Below are 15,995 nucleotides of genomic sequence, written 5' to 3'. Positions count from 1 at the left end.
CGTTCAAGGACTCCCTGACAGTGTGGCTTCCTTGTATCTGATTTTGTCTTCAGTGATGGGGTCAGTGAGATCTTTCTTGTGACTTCTATTGTCTTGAAGCTATTTGGTCATGTTGCTGTCAACCGTTCCTATCTCCATTGCCTCTGCTAATGTGATTTGGCCAGTTTTCCTACATGTTGGAAAGCCATTCTCCTTTGACATGTACCCTTCCTATGCGGCTTCCCTGACTGACAAGATCTTCTTGTTCACTGAGTTCTCCACCTCTTTGAAGGTCTTTTGTCCTGTTAGCAGTATCTCATATTGGTGTTATTGGTCTGTCCTTTGGCAAAGGCCTTGTGGGTAGAGTATTGTTCCTTTGTGCTGATGTCCACAATTCCTCAATTTTTTGCTTGTGCCTCAAGCATATTTAGAGCTGTAATCACATCAAGCAGCTTCCTAGTGTGTTCTTAACAAAGAATGTTGTGTGTGTAGTGGTGTCATAAACCTCACCGATGAGGAACTTGTCATCATGGGAAGGCTTGCTAGAACTCTTAGTGAAGACATTTTTGAGCTGGTTTTGCTGACTTGTCTGTGATGACAGTGGGGACTTTGACTCAATGATAGACCCAATAGAGAGGTTTTTTTTATTCTCCTGCCATCAAGGGAGCAAATTCAGAGATTGGGAGCTATGGCAAATCTGCAGTTTCTGGGGGCGGAGCTTGGCTCGACACGAAGATGGCGGCTTGAGCCTTGAGCTCCGGCACGCAGAAGAGACAATCCTTCAATTATCCTGCCCCACACCACAAGAAGTGGAAGCGGGTGAAGTGACACTTGTGGCAGAATATGCGGACGTCCAGATAAGCTACTTTTGAGGGCTGGGGGCACTGCAGATGCCCAGATAGCGGGGCTGAAACGCGAGCAAGTGGAGGCCGCTAATACCCGGGCTCGGGTGGATGCGGCGGCGCGGCGACGTCACCGCGCGTGCGGCGGAACAATTTGGGAGAGCCCGGAACTGCAGGCAGTATCTGATCCTGCGGCCCTGATGCGAGCGGAGCGGCATGATTGGGGCTGCGGGGCTGAAGAAACCCCGGCTGTGACCTGCTGCAGGGTAGAAAGAGCGGATCACTGATACATCGGCGCACATGCGACCGCCGTAGCTGAGGAGCAGCCTGCTGAGGTGGACGGCGGGCCTGCAGGACGGAAGCTGTAGCGGTTTGCTGTGGGGTGAGAAGAGAGAAGGCGGCATTAACACCATGGGGGCAGAAGCGAGCCTGACTGGAGAAGCTTGAGCGGCGAAGTCCGGGGCTCCGGTTACCGCGCACTATCCAGCAGGACTAAGGGCTATCGGCGGAAGGTGAGCGGCGCGGGCCGCGGAGTTGCCCTGGCGGCCTTCTGGTGCCGCGGAGATAGCGTTACCTGCATATTGAAGCGGGGGCCTGGGTGAACGAGCAGCCTGACGAGGCGGCGGAATACACAAGCTCTGCAGCGGGCGGAGCCCGCGCGAGGCAGACCACGCTTCACGAGGAGGGCCTGGGTGGCGGCAAGGAGGTCAGAAGCCGGCCTGCAGCGACGTCTGAGGGCCGCCTGGAGGTGAAGGGTGCCCTAAACTGAGCAACTGAGACGAGAGGAGAGGGAGATCTCAATGGAGAGCAGGCCGCTAGGCCGGAGTGTCTGACTGGGTGAGCTGCCTGGGCCATCGTTCTCGTCAAGACTACCAGCTTGGTTTTGCTTTAATTTGGAACAATGTCCCTAACCCACAGATGATGGTGCTTGGGTGGACAGAGACAGCTATGTGGAGAGCGCAAGCAGTGAACGACACGTCGGCAGAGGCGGAGACCCCGTGCAGGGGCCGCTGGCGTGCATGGTGTATTCGCCTGCGACTGCAGTGTGCGGGGGTTCGCTCTTGGGGAACACTCACACCGGGACAACTGCATTACTTGGATCATTGGGGTGAAACTGCGGCGGCGGCGAGTGACGCCCAGAGGCAGACGACAGCACGATGGGCAAATCGGACAGGACCCAGACGAAAATAACATTCAAGCAGAAGCGCTCCAAGCCCCAGGACTCAGTAGAGGGAGCAACAGTTGGTACAACTACCCCCCTGGACGAAGCACAGGATATTCGGAGCTTGTTGCTCTCCATGGAAAAGGGCCTGCAGTCCGGCATCACCTCCTTGGGGGCAAAGATCGATGCCCTCTCCTATCGAATGGACCGCCTGGGGGAGCGACTCGACAAGCATGCGGAGCAACTGGACCAATCGGAGCAGAGGCTGGTGGGGGTCGAGGAGGCGCAGACCTCGCTGGATACTGAACACAAGAAGCTGGGGCGTATCATGCAGGTATTGCAGGATAAAACTGAAGACCTCGAGGCCCGAGCGCGACGATGTAATCTACGCTTTACGGGATTGCCGGAGACGACGCCAACGGGCAGGATGGAGTGCTTTGTGGAAACACTACTGACCGAGCTGCTTGGCAAGGAGGTCTTTTCGAACATGTTCGTGGTTGAGAGGGCGCATAGATCCCTAGGACCCAGGCCCCCCCCAGGTGCGCCGCCGCCGCCAATCATCGCGAAGCTACTGAACTATCGGGACAGGGAAGCAGCCCTTCGTGTTGCTAGGGAGAAAAAGACGCTCACATATGAGGGGTCGACCATTTCGCTGTACCCAGACTTCACTGCACGGGTTCAGGAGGCCAGACGGCAGTTCATCCCGATCAAAAAGCAGCTGCGGGATTTGGGCTTGGATTATGCGATGCTGTACCCTGCCAAGCTGCATGTGAACAGGCAAGGGAAGTCCCACATTTTTCTGGACCCTAAAGCTCTGCAGAGGACACTGAAAGACTGGAGCAAAGAGCGGAGGTGGAGCCCAGTGAGACAACCGCAGGAAGATGAGACGGAGGGTGTACTGGAGCAGCAGGACTGAGCATGGTCTGGTGGCAAGTGCGGGCTGTAATTTGCGTGGGTTTGGGGGCTGGAGGGATGGGGGTAGGTTGACGAGGGGGACACTATGCAGGTGAAATGTATGCAGAGGATGCCCATTAGATGTTTATTGTAAATTTGACATATAGAATTGTACGGATGCTGGCAAAGGGATATGGCGGTGGCGGACAGAAGTAAGTAGACGACACATAGGTATAGATGCGAACCGAAGCCCTGCCGTTTCTGGTGGAGTGCGTTCGCTGCCACGATACCCTCACCTTAGAGGTGTATGTTGCGCAGGGATGTATATAGTGGCTCAAGTCTTCCTTAGCGGTGGGGCACGTATTTAAGATCTGCGTGCGGGGGTCGGGGCTAGGTACTAGGTGACTTTTGTCTATCAATTAAGTACGGAGCGACCTCCGCCCGCGAGTGCATATCACAACTTCGAGGGGTTAACTTGTTGGGGGCAGGGCAGAGGGAGGTGTGGGTAATCTCTAAATGGGATGCGGCATGGCCGAGTTGAGGGGGAAGGGGGAGGGGAATGGGGTTTCGTTCATTGTTCAGAGGTTAGTCCGGCAGAACGCGAGGATGCTCCTGTTGCACCACGGAGAACATCCACAATGCTTGTGGGGAGGGGCAATGCATTACGGAAAGGACAACAATGACTAGTTCAACAGCCCCGCGGGGGTCGCTAGACTCCATAAGAGTGGTGACCTGGAATGTCAGAGGTTTAAATGATCACCGGAAGTTGCGTAAGGTGTTGCAGTATCTTAACAGGCACGCCATTGATGTGGCCTTCCTTCAGGAGACGCATCTTCCGAACCAGAGTCCTATGCTGCGCACAGGGGGGCTGCGGGGAAATTCGCATGCGGCTGGATTTACAACACATGCTAGAGGAGTTCTTACCTGGTTCAACCCTAAGTCGGAGTACACGGCGCAGGTGGTGGCAGCGGACGGGGCGGTAGGTATGTGCTATCACGATGTCAGGGTAGGGGCCTCGATTTGCTGTTGGTTAATGTTTATGGCCCAAACTACGACTGCCCGGAGTTTTATAACAGACTGGCCGAGACCGTGAGGGATTGCTCAGCGCCTCAAATTTTGTGGGGAGGAGATCTCAATGTGGTGCTGAACCCGAGCCTAGACAGACCAGGGGGACCGGCCAGGGCTCCGGCAGCTAAAATATTACACAGGGCTATGATTGGCATGGCACTCTCGGATGTGTGGAGGACGCTTAACCCGATGGTGGGAGGTTACACGCACTACTCAGCCTACCATAACCTACACACGCGTATTGACTACTGGTTTGCATCACCGTCTCTTATGTCGCAGGTCCGATTGTGTCCGGTGCTGCTGCGGACCCTGTCCGATCATTCTCCTATATTGCTGATTCTCGCCACACCTAAGAAGACCATCTCACCATTTACGTGGCGATTCCCCCCATATTCGCTATTGGATCCTCTATTTAAGGAGGAAATGGCGGAAGCAATAACAACGTTTTTTGATGCCAATATCGGTTCTGTGGATAGTTTCCAGACGGTCTGGGAAACGTTTAAGGTATATATTAGAGGGGTGGCCATAACTAAGCATTCAGGGGTGCTGCGCGCCATTCGACGGAGATTAACGACACTAGAGCGTAGATTGGGGGAGGTGGAGGCTACGCAGCTGATAGGTGAGGCAGACGATGCTACAGAAGAGCTGAAGGCGCTATTAGAGGAGTACCATGAGGCAGCAGATACTGAGGTGAAGCACTTGGGGAAGTATGCTACGGCCAGGGTCTATGGAGAAGGTGACAGGCCTGGCTCAGTCCTGGCTAATATATTAAAGGCCCGGAGGGGCAAAGCCAACATCACTAAGATCAGATCGGACGAACGGGACCTATTGACTGAGGAAGCAGACATAGCAGCTCGTTTTAAGTCATATTATGCGGCACTATACGCTTCGCGACAGACGGACATGGATGAGGAAATACGGGATTACCTGGATCACATACAGTTACCCTTCCTCTCTAATTCACATAGGGAATTCCTGGCCCTCCCCATTGAGAAGGATGAAATTCTGGAGGCATTGGCGGGAATGCGGGCGAATAGTGCACCAGGGGCGGATGGCCTCACGGTTGCTTTCTATAAAGCCTTCATGGATCTATTGCTCCCGCATATATCGCAGCTGTTTGACGATATGTGTGTTACGGGCCAAATGCCGCAGTCTATGAGTGAGGCTATCTTGGTGGCTATCCCCAGACCAGGTAAGACCCTAGAGGAGTGTAGCTCCTACCAGCCGTTATCATTACTAAATGTAGACATTAAGATATTTGCGAAGGTATTGGCCACGCGCCTTGCATTGCTGACGCCAGAGCTGGTTGCTCCGGAGCAGGCGGGGTTCGTGCCCGGCAGAAACCTTACCTACAACTTACGCACGGTGTTTGGCACTATGCAGCATGTCCGGCAGGACACGAAGGCACTCGCGGTTTTCCTCGACATGGAGAAGGCGTTTGACTCGGTTGAATGGCCGTTCATGCGTCAGGTCTTAACTAAATTGGGTCTGGGTCCAGTTTTCTTACACATGATCGGGGTACTATATAAGGCACCTAGCGCGAGGATACGGCTGGGGGACCGAATTACGGAGGCAATCCATATCTCCAGGGGAACGCGTCAGGGTTGCCCCCTATCGCCCATACTGTACGCCCTGGTTGCGGAACCGTTGGCTTGCGCTCTACGGGAATACCACAGCCTCAGAGGGGTGAACTTCCCCACCTACAAGATAGTGGTATCCACATATGCAGATGACACCCTCCTGTATGTTCGGGACCCTGAGAATAATCTGGCACCGGTGCTGCGGGAGGTGGTGCACTTCGGGGCGCTTTCTGGACTGCAGGTCAATTGGACTAAGTCCATTGCCTTCCTGTTGACCCCATCCACTGCTCCCTTTGAGATGGAGTACCCGCTCCAATGGTCGGACGACGCGGTCAGATACCTGGGAATAAGGCTGCACACAGATCCTGAAATAATAATTAGGGAAAACTATGGCAGGGCCGTTGATAAGCTGGAGGATGATGTGGAGGTCTGGATTGGACTGCCTCTCTCGTTGGTGGGTAGGATATCGATCATGAAAATGGTAGTGCTGCCTCGCTTTCTATTTTTGTTTACTAATATTCCTGTGGTGCTGCCGCATGTCTTTTTTGCTAGGCTTAATAAATCCCTGCTGAGACTAGCATGGGCGGGCAAACAGGCCCGAGTCAGCTGGCGTGTGCTAACACTGCCCTATCATATGGGAGGACATAGGGCGCCCGATATGGAGCTGTACTACAGGACGGCACAGGGGGCCCAAGCGCACAGTTGGATCCATGGCGAGGAGTCAGTCCCATATCTTAAACTGGAGAGATTGTTCGCTGAACCTATCCCGCTCCCTGCGGTCCTCTTTGAGCCAGCTGACCATAGGACAGGATATTTGGATTCCCTTAATTCAACTAGGCATGCATGGGACAGCATACTGCGACACACTACTGGGGCACTGTTATATTCCCCGGCAATGCCACTAGAATGGGCGGTCTGGTTGCCTCCGTGTAGGGACCAAGGAGCGGTGCGGGCCCTTCAGGGGTTGGGATTACACAAGATGGGAGACCTGTTCGTGGACGGCACCGCGATAACGTGGGAGAGGGTGGCTGCTGGGGCGGAAGCCCCTTCGCAGCGGCAGCGCTTCCAATTCCACAGGGTGAGGAGGGCATGGTGGCAGCAGCTGGGAGACGATATGGCTGAACCCCCGGAGGTGCCGGAATTAACATACATTATCAAACATAAATGCCCTCGTAGGCTGATATCCAAACTCTACAGAATGGCAATGGAGCAGAGAACACAGCAATATACCAAGGCTAGACTGGCCTGGCAAAGGGATCTAGGCATTGTGATAGACAACGCTATGTGGGTGTACTGCTGCGCCGGTACGCGTAGAATATCATTACATGGCAAGCACAGACTGTTACACTTTAAGTATATAAATAGAGTATATTACACACCGGACAGACTGCAAAGGTATGGACTACGGGTGGAATCGACTTGTGATGGATGCAACCACCCAACTGCGGACTTTATTCATTTGGCATGGGAGTGCCCTGGGGTTTATAATTTCTGGCAGGCGATTTTTCAAAAGATGGGAGGAATGGTGGATTTGGAGTTTACGCCAGACCCGGCAGAAGCTCTGCTGGGCTACTCTAAAAAGCTGCCCAAGGCAGTACGTAAAATGGTGGACATGGGATTATTGATGGCCAAGCGTAGGGTAGCAATGTGTTGGATGAGGGGGCCCCTGCCCACAGTGGCGCAGTGGGCCCGAGACGTTCTATATTGCTGTACGCAATCAGAGGTATTCAGTGAGCTGCTCCCGCCGCGCAGTAGGCCAAAGAACTTCTGGGGGTTATATACAGATCATCTCAGAGGAGGGGGAGTAGGCGGGGAGAAAGGGACTGGGACGGGTACCGAGAGGGATCCGGGCGCAGCGGTTACATGAGCGGCCTGGGAGAAGACCTTTTGGCGATTAGGAGGCCCCCCTGGGCAAAGTGTAGCGGTGCAACTTGATCAGCAGGGGACTGATGGCAAGAGGGGACATGAAGGTTGATCACTAATAACACTAGTCTGGCATGGATAGCATGTAGAGGAGAGCCCTTTAAGGGGAGAATACACAACACGGCAGAATGTAGGAGCATACCCTTATGGGGGGATCTGACTGGACGCCTCAAAGTTACGGGTGTGGGGAGGGGAGGGTGTTGGGTTAATGTGTTAAATTTAGTAAAAAACTGTATGTCCCCAGTGGGGAGGTGCATACAAGATATGACATACTATCATAATATCTGTTAAATTAAATGCACTGCTGCTTCAGCATACAGCGATGCCCGGCCTCCGGGATGTGGGATAAGCTGAGGGAACGACGTGATGGTCAGTAGTAATGCAGCCGGCCTCAGGGTTGTAGGCGCACAATTATGTATGTCACCATGTGTCATCAGTTATTAAATAAATAATAATAAAAAAAAAATCTGCAATTTCTCCTATGTGATCTTCTTTGCCCTTAAAGCATATTTAATGGAATAGTCTTTGCCAATTTTCTTAATCAGAAGGATCAAAATCTCTCTGCTGAAGTCCATGGTACTGATTTTTTCCCAGGCACACTTCAGTTCTTGCAACTGGACGTATTGGTTTCAGTCTATGGAGCCTCAATTATGCGCTTCATAAGGTGACATATTTTATCCTGTCCGGGTCAAAAATTGAAATTCTAGTGGAATCATCATTCCCCTCATGTATTTCTTTATTCAGTCCTTCCTGGTTTATCTTTGGAGATTGCATATAATGTGTTCCTTTTCATAACTTTGATCTTTTTCATTGAGGACATCTGTCTCCAGTGCTGAAAGCTCTTGTGTAAGTTGCATCTTCTTCTGCCGGTAGTGCTCTTTTCTTCGCATAAGCAGCTGGGATTGTTTGCTGAGAAAGACATACTTTTTGCCGCTTCTGCCTGCCCAGCTTCCGAAACTCTGTCTCCAAGTAGAATACTCCTGGATGACTTGTTTTATTGAGCCCTCTCAAGTTTTTCCTTGATGCGTCTTAGTTGATCTTCAGCATCTTATCTTACATTTTGCTCTCTGTTACACAGTTCTCAAATTCATGTGCACTCCTTCTCCAAAACTTGGTCCTTCTCCTTCAAAATGACTTCCCTTCCCTATAGAATGTTTTCTCCAAAACTTCTCCCTCTGCAGGATGTCAGTTTTTACTTGGAGGTTCTTGTGCTCCTTTTCCAGGTACAATGTTTTGCTCTTTTTGATGTCTAATACTTGGCACAGTCTGTTTTTTTGAACTTGACCACTTCTTCCATGACAATTTTCCCTTGTACTGGAGTTGGGCTTTCTTCAGTTTCCTTGATCCTTAAAGTTATCTGTCCCAACTCCTGCTTAGCTAGAAGTTTCTGACTTCTCTCCTCTTAGAAATTCAGCATCTTTTCTTCTTCAGTCATCACCCCTTGAGTTGTTGCATGGTGCATTCCATTTGGTGTCTCTTGATGACTTCTTCACCCAAAGTTCTACTCAAATGACTTTGTTGCTCTCTGAGCTTTGATTCTTTTGTAAGAGGACCACCTCCTGTATTACAACATTTTCTACTGGCTTTTCTCTCTCTAGCAGCATGTACTTATTTTGCAAATCATAGACTGCATTCTCCAGCTCTCTTCTCCGCTAAGACACATTCTGTACCTCTTCATAGAGATACACACCTTTCCTTTTCCAATGATGGATTCTTTTTTAATATTTCATTACCTCCTTGTTAATCATCTTCATATCAGCCCAGGATGTCTTTCTCTCTCTCTTCCATTCATCGCACTCTGAAGACCACTTGGTCTTGGGCCTTTATGCTCATGGTAACCAAATCGCTCAACTGCCTCTTTAGCCTCTCAATTTCTTTAAGAATCTCTAGGGTGCTTCCAAGTTTTACAACTTCCTGGTCAAACTATTTGTACTCAGTCACTGGCTTCTGAGTTCACAGCACATACATCCGAGAAGAATTGGTTACTTACCTTGTGTAAAACTGTTTCTGTGTTCTAACTGCAGATTTCTCACCCTTTGAATGGTGCCCCAGACGTCAGATCAGGTCCCGAAAATCTTCAGCAGTAACCCTGTGTAAGAAAACAGGTTTCTTTACAGATGCCTCCCACTTTCTGCCCCTATCTGGACTACTAGAAGCTGGTTTTCGACTCTGACAGTGCAATGGAGCCTGCTAACCAGGCCTCAGTGCCAGTACTCTTTCCCTCAAACGTTTATGTTTGAATTGACAATCCCAACTGGCAAATACTTTACCTCCCTTATAAGTCCCTAGTATAGGGTACCAGTGGTACTCAGGGCATAGGTAGTAAAGGGGTCCCCAGGGCTTGCAGCACTGGTTGTGACCCAAATACACTACTGACAGCAGGCCTGCCATTGCAGACTGCAGGAGCAATGCAAATATATGTCAGTCACCCCTAAGGAAGGCCTCCTGAGCCAAGGAGGTAGAGTGCAGTATATTAAGGGTGTATGCATGTAAGTGTAAACTTGTATGTCCCTATAGTGTCCTTACCATTAAAGGACACTATAAGTGATGGACGGTCCATAGGATAACATGGGCTGGCACCCCAGCAAACCCAAGGTTGGAAGCTTCATCATGGTACCACCTAAATATGTAATGCATGGTGTCAAACAACATGCCTTCTCACCTCTGACACAAATCTCGTGTCAGGACTAATGTGGCATGCACCCAGGTGGCACCTTAGAGGTTGCCCACCTGGTTGCCTCAGCCTTCCCTGTGCTCCGTCTGGCAAGCCTGCCTTTCCCATGCTTGCTGCTGTCGATACAGGATTCTAACCTCCTGCCAGGAAGTGTGATCACTCTCTGGAGTCAGGAATAAAGGCTTGGGCAGGAAGGAGGTCACACCTCCCTCCTCAATAGACGGCTAGTGAAGTGGCACATCAAGGCGTTGAGCTTCAAAGGCTGCACCGCCTCTGATATCCATCAGGCTGACTCCCAGTGGATGAAACAGTCCTCCCCCTGCCCCAGGCACATTTGCACTCAGACGGGCAGGAAATTCGTTAGTCAACGAGATGTACACCCCCAGAAGGCTAACCACACCTCCAGGGTGATCAGCCTACACTGTACTCTAAAATTAGATTTCTGCCATCTTTCGAAGTGGCCGAATAGAGGGTTCTGGGTAGTAATGGTGACCCGCACCCCTGGATGTGGTCACCTTTACTTGTGGATTGGCTGCAGGGACTAGCTGCCCATTGGCTCCTTGCTCCCAGACCTCTAACTCTCCTAAATCCTGGATTTAAGGGACTCCCTTGACACCAGAACCTGAGATGTGAATAACTTGCATCAAGGAAGGACAAAGAAGAGACCCGTGTCGCCAACGACAGGACTTTTCCCACAGCACCAAAGCAAAAGAGGAAGACTTTGTCCCTGTGGCAACAGACTTGGTGAACAAACTTCGTCCTTGGCTAAAACTCGGCACTCCCAGAGAGAGGGACCCCGTAGAAGCCAAAAGCACCCTCAGACTCCTATGAATTAGTGGCACTAGTCCCCTGCAAACTGCAGGTAAAAACACTAACCAGATCCGAAGAATCGCTAGATAGCCCAAATCCAAGCTATTTTACTCCCTAGGACCTTGTGGAGTTCCAGTACCTTTTTGCTGTGCTTATCGCTGACAAGGTTGGTTGGTCGGTCGCCAATCCTGCAACTAACTCTCACACTCGATGATGCATCTACAGAGAACACTGTGCAACCATCATACGATGTCAGCAGCCATGTATCTGTTGTGTTTTTGTATTCTGTGTCTTGCAGCACTGTGTAAGCGGTAAAACCAGCACCCTCGCTGCTCCCGTTCAGCACCATGGATAGCCAAGACAACTCCGCGCCCGGACTCCACGGGCTTGGTAAAATTGATCTGGCTTACGTGGCCTGGTCCAGGGGCTTGTTTGACCTAAACCGTGTAAGGGTTCCACGTTACTCGACCTGTAAGTGACCGATTGTCACAAGTGGTTTTCCCCTTGATGGTAATGGTATACTTTTCATGTATTATTTTGCACTGACTAAATATTACTTCAAGAATCCATAACTCCGGTTATATGTATGCCATTCTGTTCGTTTTGGTGTCTAAATTAAGATAAAAATACAGGTGCACATGCATCAAAATTCTGAAAAGCGAGTCCTTATTAGCGATAAATAAGGAATCGCAAATAAGGATTCGTTTTTCGGGATGCATGTACAGATTCTGTAAAATCTAGCGATTCCTTAAAAATCGCTAAAACTAACGGAAAACACAATACCGATTCCTTAAAATAAAGATTAGCAAATACCGAAATTGGTAATACCGAATTCGGTATTAGCGAATTCGGAGATAGCGAATTCGCAAAAAACGGGTCGCACCTGAAGCAGGCTGATGACATCACAACCAGGAAGTCATCCAGCCCATGCCTCATTCACTTCACTGAGGAGCTAACAGGAGGAGGCAGAGCATACAAGCTGAGCCAAAAGACTTCACCCTCAGAACCCATCCAGACTACAGTTATCCAGGATGGACAAGAATGCATCCAATCCATCAGACACGCCCAGGAAGAGGAAGAGAAAGTTCTCTGACAGGGAACTGGAGCATTTGATCGAGGGGGTGAGCAGCAAGCATAATAAGCTGTTTGGGAAGCTATCACTCAAGGTGCCCGAAGCCGAGAAACGCAAGATATGGCTTCGCATTAGGGAGAGGGTGAATGCTGTTGGAGTCACGCACCGCAGCATAGACGACCTTAAGAAGAGGTGGTATGACCTCAGGAAAAGGGCAAAGGAGCGCATTGCCGAAAGGGTGAAGGAAGCAGCTGGCACAGGAGTGGGGCCATCCAGAGTACCTGCCAACACAGCCCTGGAGGAGCTCGTTGAGGGGACCATTGAGCCAGAGGCAGTCGTCTGAGTAACCCAGATGGACACCTCCGGCGCAGCAACCACAGAACAAGGTAAGATGCATACCTGCGCTTATTTTTTTTTGAAAAACGTTTTTATTGGCATTTATATGGAAAGACATACACAGGCACAGGTGGTAACGCCATCAGCACAGAGATTTACATAGCAAGCGCGCTCAGTCGTAGCCTTCTGGACCTCACAGTCTTGTGGGCATCCAGGCCACCCAGCCCTATCCTGAGTAGGGCCACCGGTGTGTGTTCCCGGGAGCAGCCATTGTGCGTGTCCTACCGGAGCGCGGCCTGATCTCTGCGCCGCAGGGGCGCCGCGCAGTGTGTTTGGACCCTTGTGCGTAGTGCCGCGAAGCCGAGAGAAATGCAGCCAGTGGATAACTATGAACGAACTGGGGGCAAGAACCAGGGGGTTGGGAAGGGTGCACTATGTCGGCTATCAGGAATGCTTGTAACTATGCGCTCGAGAGCTGGACCAGCGTGAGAGAGCAAGGACAGAAAAAGGGGGGGGGGGGAGCCAGGGGGGCGCGGACGCCGGGAGGGGGTGAGCGCGCCGAGGGGGCCGGGGCACCAGCCGCAGCCTATGAGGGGTCCGGTGGCAGAGCATGCGGCACCTGCCACTGCGAGGCCCCGGGCGTTTGGACTGCCCGCGCCGCTCCCCGGGAGGGCTCTGCGGTCGCTGGCGCCCCCAGGGGATCTATCGGTTGAGTACTCGCTGCAGCCGCTGTTTCCTGCGTGAAGGAGTGCAATAACATGGCCCAGGGCATGGAGATCGGGTGTTTGCGCATCCCTCGGGCCTCCTCCGTTCTAAGTGCGGTTTCCTCCGCCTTACCCCATTTCTTGACCGCCCCCACCCATGCCGCCGCCGGGGGCCCCCCCGGCGACTTCCAGTGCATACCGATGCATCGCTTAGCAAGGAGCAACATTAAGAAAGCGAACCTCCGTTCCACTTTCTGCGACTTGTGACGGTCATGAATCCCCAGCGCACACGCCTCCCATGTGTCAAGGTCTCGGAACCCCGTGACCGCTTGTTGGGCAGTGTGAATTGTGTGCCAGTAACTGTGTAGTGTCGGACAGTCCCAGAACATGTGCTTGAACGAGGCCGCGGGCTCCAGACATCTAGGGCAGCAGAACGCCCCGTCAGGGTAATATTTCTGCAGCTTTTCAGGTGTTAGGTACGCCCGGTGCAGAACATGCAGCTGTATATTTTTAAAACGGTAATTGCGGGACACTTTTTTGGTGTGTTCGAGGGCCCTAGCCCACTCCCTGTCGTGTAGGGGCCGCTGGAAATCATCCTCCCAGTGGTCCCGGATGCATACCTGCGCTTATACGCTGCGTATTGTATACCCATGCCCATCCCCCCAGGTTAATCACAGTGTGCAGGGAGAAGTACATAACACATATACCCTCACATTAGTATTGCATCATGGGAGTTGTAGTCATGTTAGCCAAGTGTGCATGTATGATCACCAATGCACAATAAATGAGACCAGCAGTACAGGCCCAACAGTGTGTCTAAATATGTCATTTATTGTAGTAAAAGTATGCAGAATGATAAACAGATCTAGTTACAAAATAAACTAATAATGCACTGTTTCACACACAGATGCTTCTCCGGTGGACTCTGATGACAGTGAGCGCCTCATCATCTCCGAGACCCCGGCAGAGACCGATGGAGAGACTCCGCAGGAACGTCAATCCACACCACCACCACCGACACCACCACCACCACCACTGACCACACCACCACCACCGACAACACCACCAAGACGCAGGGCACATGTCCCCTCCCTGCAGGTGATGAGTACAGAGCCGAGACCAGCACCCACAAGTGTTCCCAGTCAGACACGTGTCACTCCGCCAGCTCCAAAACCAGCACATGGCCGAGTCACACAGCGGCGCAGGTCCATGCACAGTATTGCTGAGCTCTCCGAACAGCCAACAAACACCTATGGTGGTGTAGAGGCCCAGATGCTGCGTGTTCAGCGCCTGCAGGGGAGACATATGGGAACAAGGGACCTCAACATCTCCAAACTGGCAAAACACATGTGCACTTTGACAGACGCTGTGCGTCACATGACCACAGTTGTAGCTGAGGGGAATCGTGACATCAACAAGAGCCTACAGGAGCTCACCTGTGCCATCCTAGCAGGACAACACAGCGAGCGCAGGAGGCATCGGCAGAACTTGCTCCGTACTACTGCATCTACCAGGGCCATCACCAAGCTCTGCAACAGCACTGCAGTTTTGTCCCGCCGCTCCGTGTCACTGCAGGTGGACCTAGGGCATTACTGTGGGGATGTAGCGACGGCATTAGGCCAGGTGACCACTGCAGTTGAACACTACAGTCTGGCACATTTAGTGCCAGCAACTTGGGAGGGGAGGAGGCAGTGAGGCCGCATCAAGTGTGAGCAGTGTGTGTTACTCATGCTTCCCTCTAATAAAAATATTAAGATAATAAAATGTTAACAGCACTGGGTGAAACAGTCTACTAAAACAAGAAGCAATACGTAGAGGATAAACATAACACCCAGTTTTCTGAAACCCAGCACCATAGAAATAGGACAAGAACTCAAACTATGCACCCAGTAAGGGTAGAAATAACCGTGTGCCGGAATGACCTTGAGTGGAGATCTAAATATTGTGCACTGTAGAATAAAACAAACAACCCACACTAGACACCTTAAGTAAGGTAGGAACGTGCACTGCAGTGAAGGTATAAGTCATGTAATGACCTGTGTAATGTCATGTTCGTGTAAGGATGCACCTAGACTGGAGGTACAATGTTTTGCACAAGCTGATGGGGAGACCCAACAAACATACCTTCGGAGAGGTCAAGAGATTGTGCATTGTAAAAGTGGGACAAAAGCCACAAAACGTGTGAACTTAGATAGGTGTGCACTGAAACAAAAGAGATAAATACCTTGTGGAGAGGTCAATGATGTGCACTAGAGTAGCAGGACAAAAACCCTTGCGAGACACCTCGTGTGGAGGCAAGAACAATGTGCACTGTAATGACGGGACTAAAACCCCTGTGAGACACATCAAGTTGAGGTACAGATTGTGCACTGTGTGAAGGTAAAAACCTTAGACACCCTATGGAGGGTAAAATGTAAATGTAACAGGTTACACCTGTATGCACATGAGAATGGGAGAGACCCAACAGACACACCTCACGGAGAGGTCAGACACACCTCACAGATAGGTCAAGAGACATTGTGCATGAAAATGCAGGACTAAATCCTCGCAACGAGTGAACCATTTGGTAAAATGTGCACTGTACAACACTAAAATTATTGTGCACCATTTACTGAGTAATTATAGTTAAGACTGAGGTAGAGGAAAAAACGTTTAAAACCTATCCCTAAACAAAGGAAATCAAAATGTGTGTGTGTACCAAAATGTCCACAGAAAAACTCTAATCCAACCTTGGAGGCAAAAGTGTTCTTAAAAAAAATATTTAAAGTTGCCCAAAACTTACAGAACTGTGAGGCATTGAAAACAGAGCTTGAAGCAACAGATTACACTATCCGTGTAAAAGAATTCCAGACAACTTACAGCTTGACACTAGATGGCAGAATAACACAAAGGAGTGAATAAAGAAAAAAATGCCTCCAAACAAAACGAGTCACTGTTATTTTTTTTAAAGT

The 15,995-nt window shown here is 50.8% G+C and overlaps 1 pseudogene; it reads right to left on the bottom strand.

The window, feature by feature from the left end:
* Positions 1-284: 284 nt before the first annotated feature.
* Positions 285-11,281, bottom strand: LOC146810056 (envoplakin-like; annotated as a pseudogene).
* Between the last annotated feature and the right edge of the window lie 4,714 nt (positions 11,282-15,995).

The sequence above is a fragment of the Triturus cristatus genome, chromosome 7 (genome assembly GCF_964204655.1).
Source record: "Triturus cristatus chromosome 7, aTriCri1.1, whole genome shotgun sequence".
NCBI lineage: Eukaryota > Metazoa > Chordata > Amphibia > Caudata > Salamandridae > Triturus > Triturus cristatus.
The sequence above is the reverse complement of the archived record's forward strand: the minus strand, read 5'-3'. Positions and strand labels throughout refer to the sequence as shown.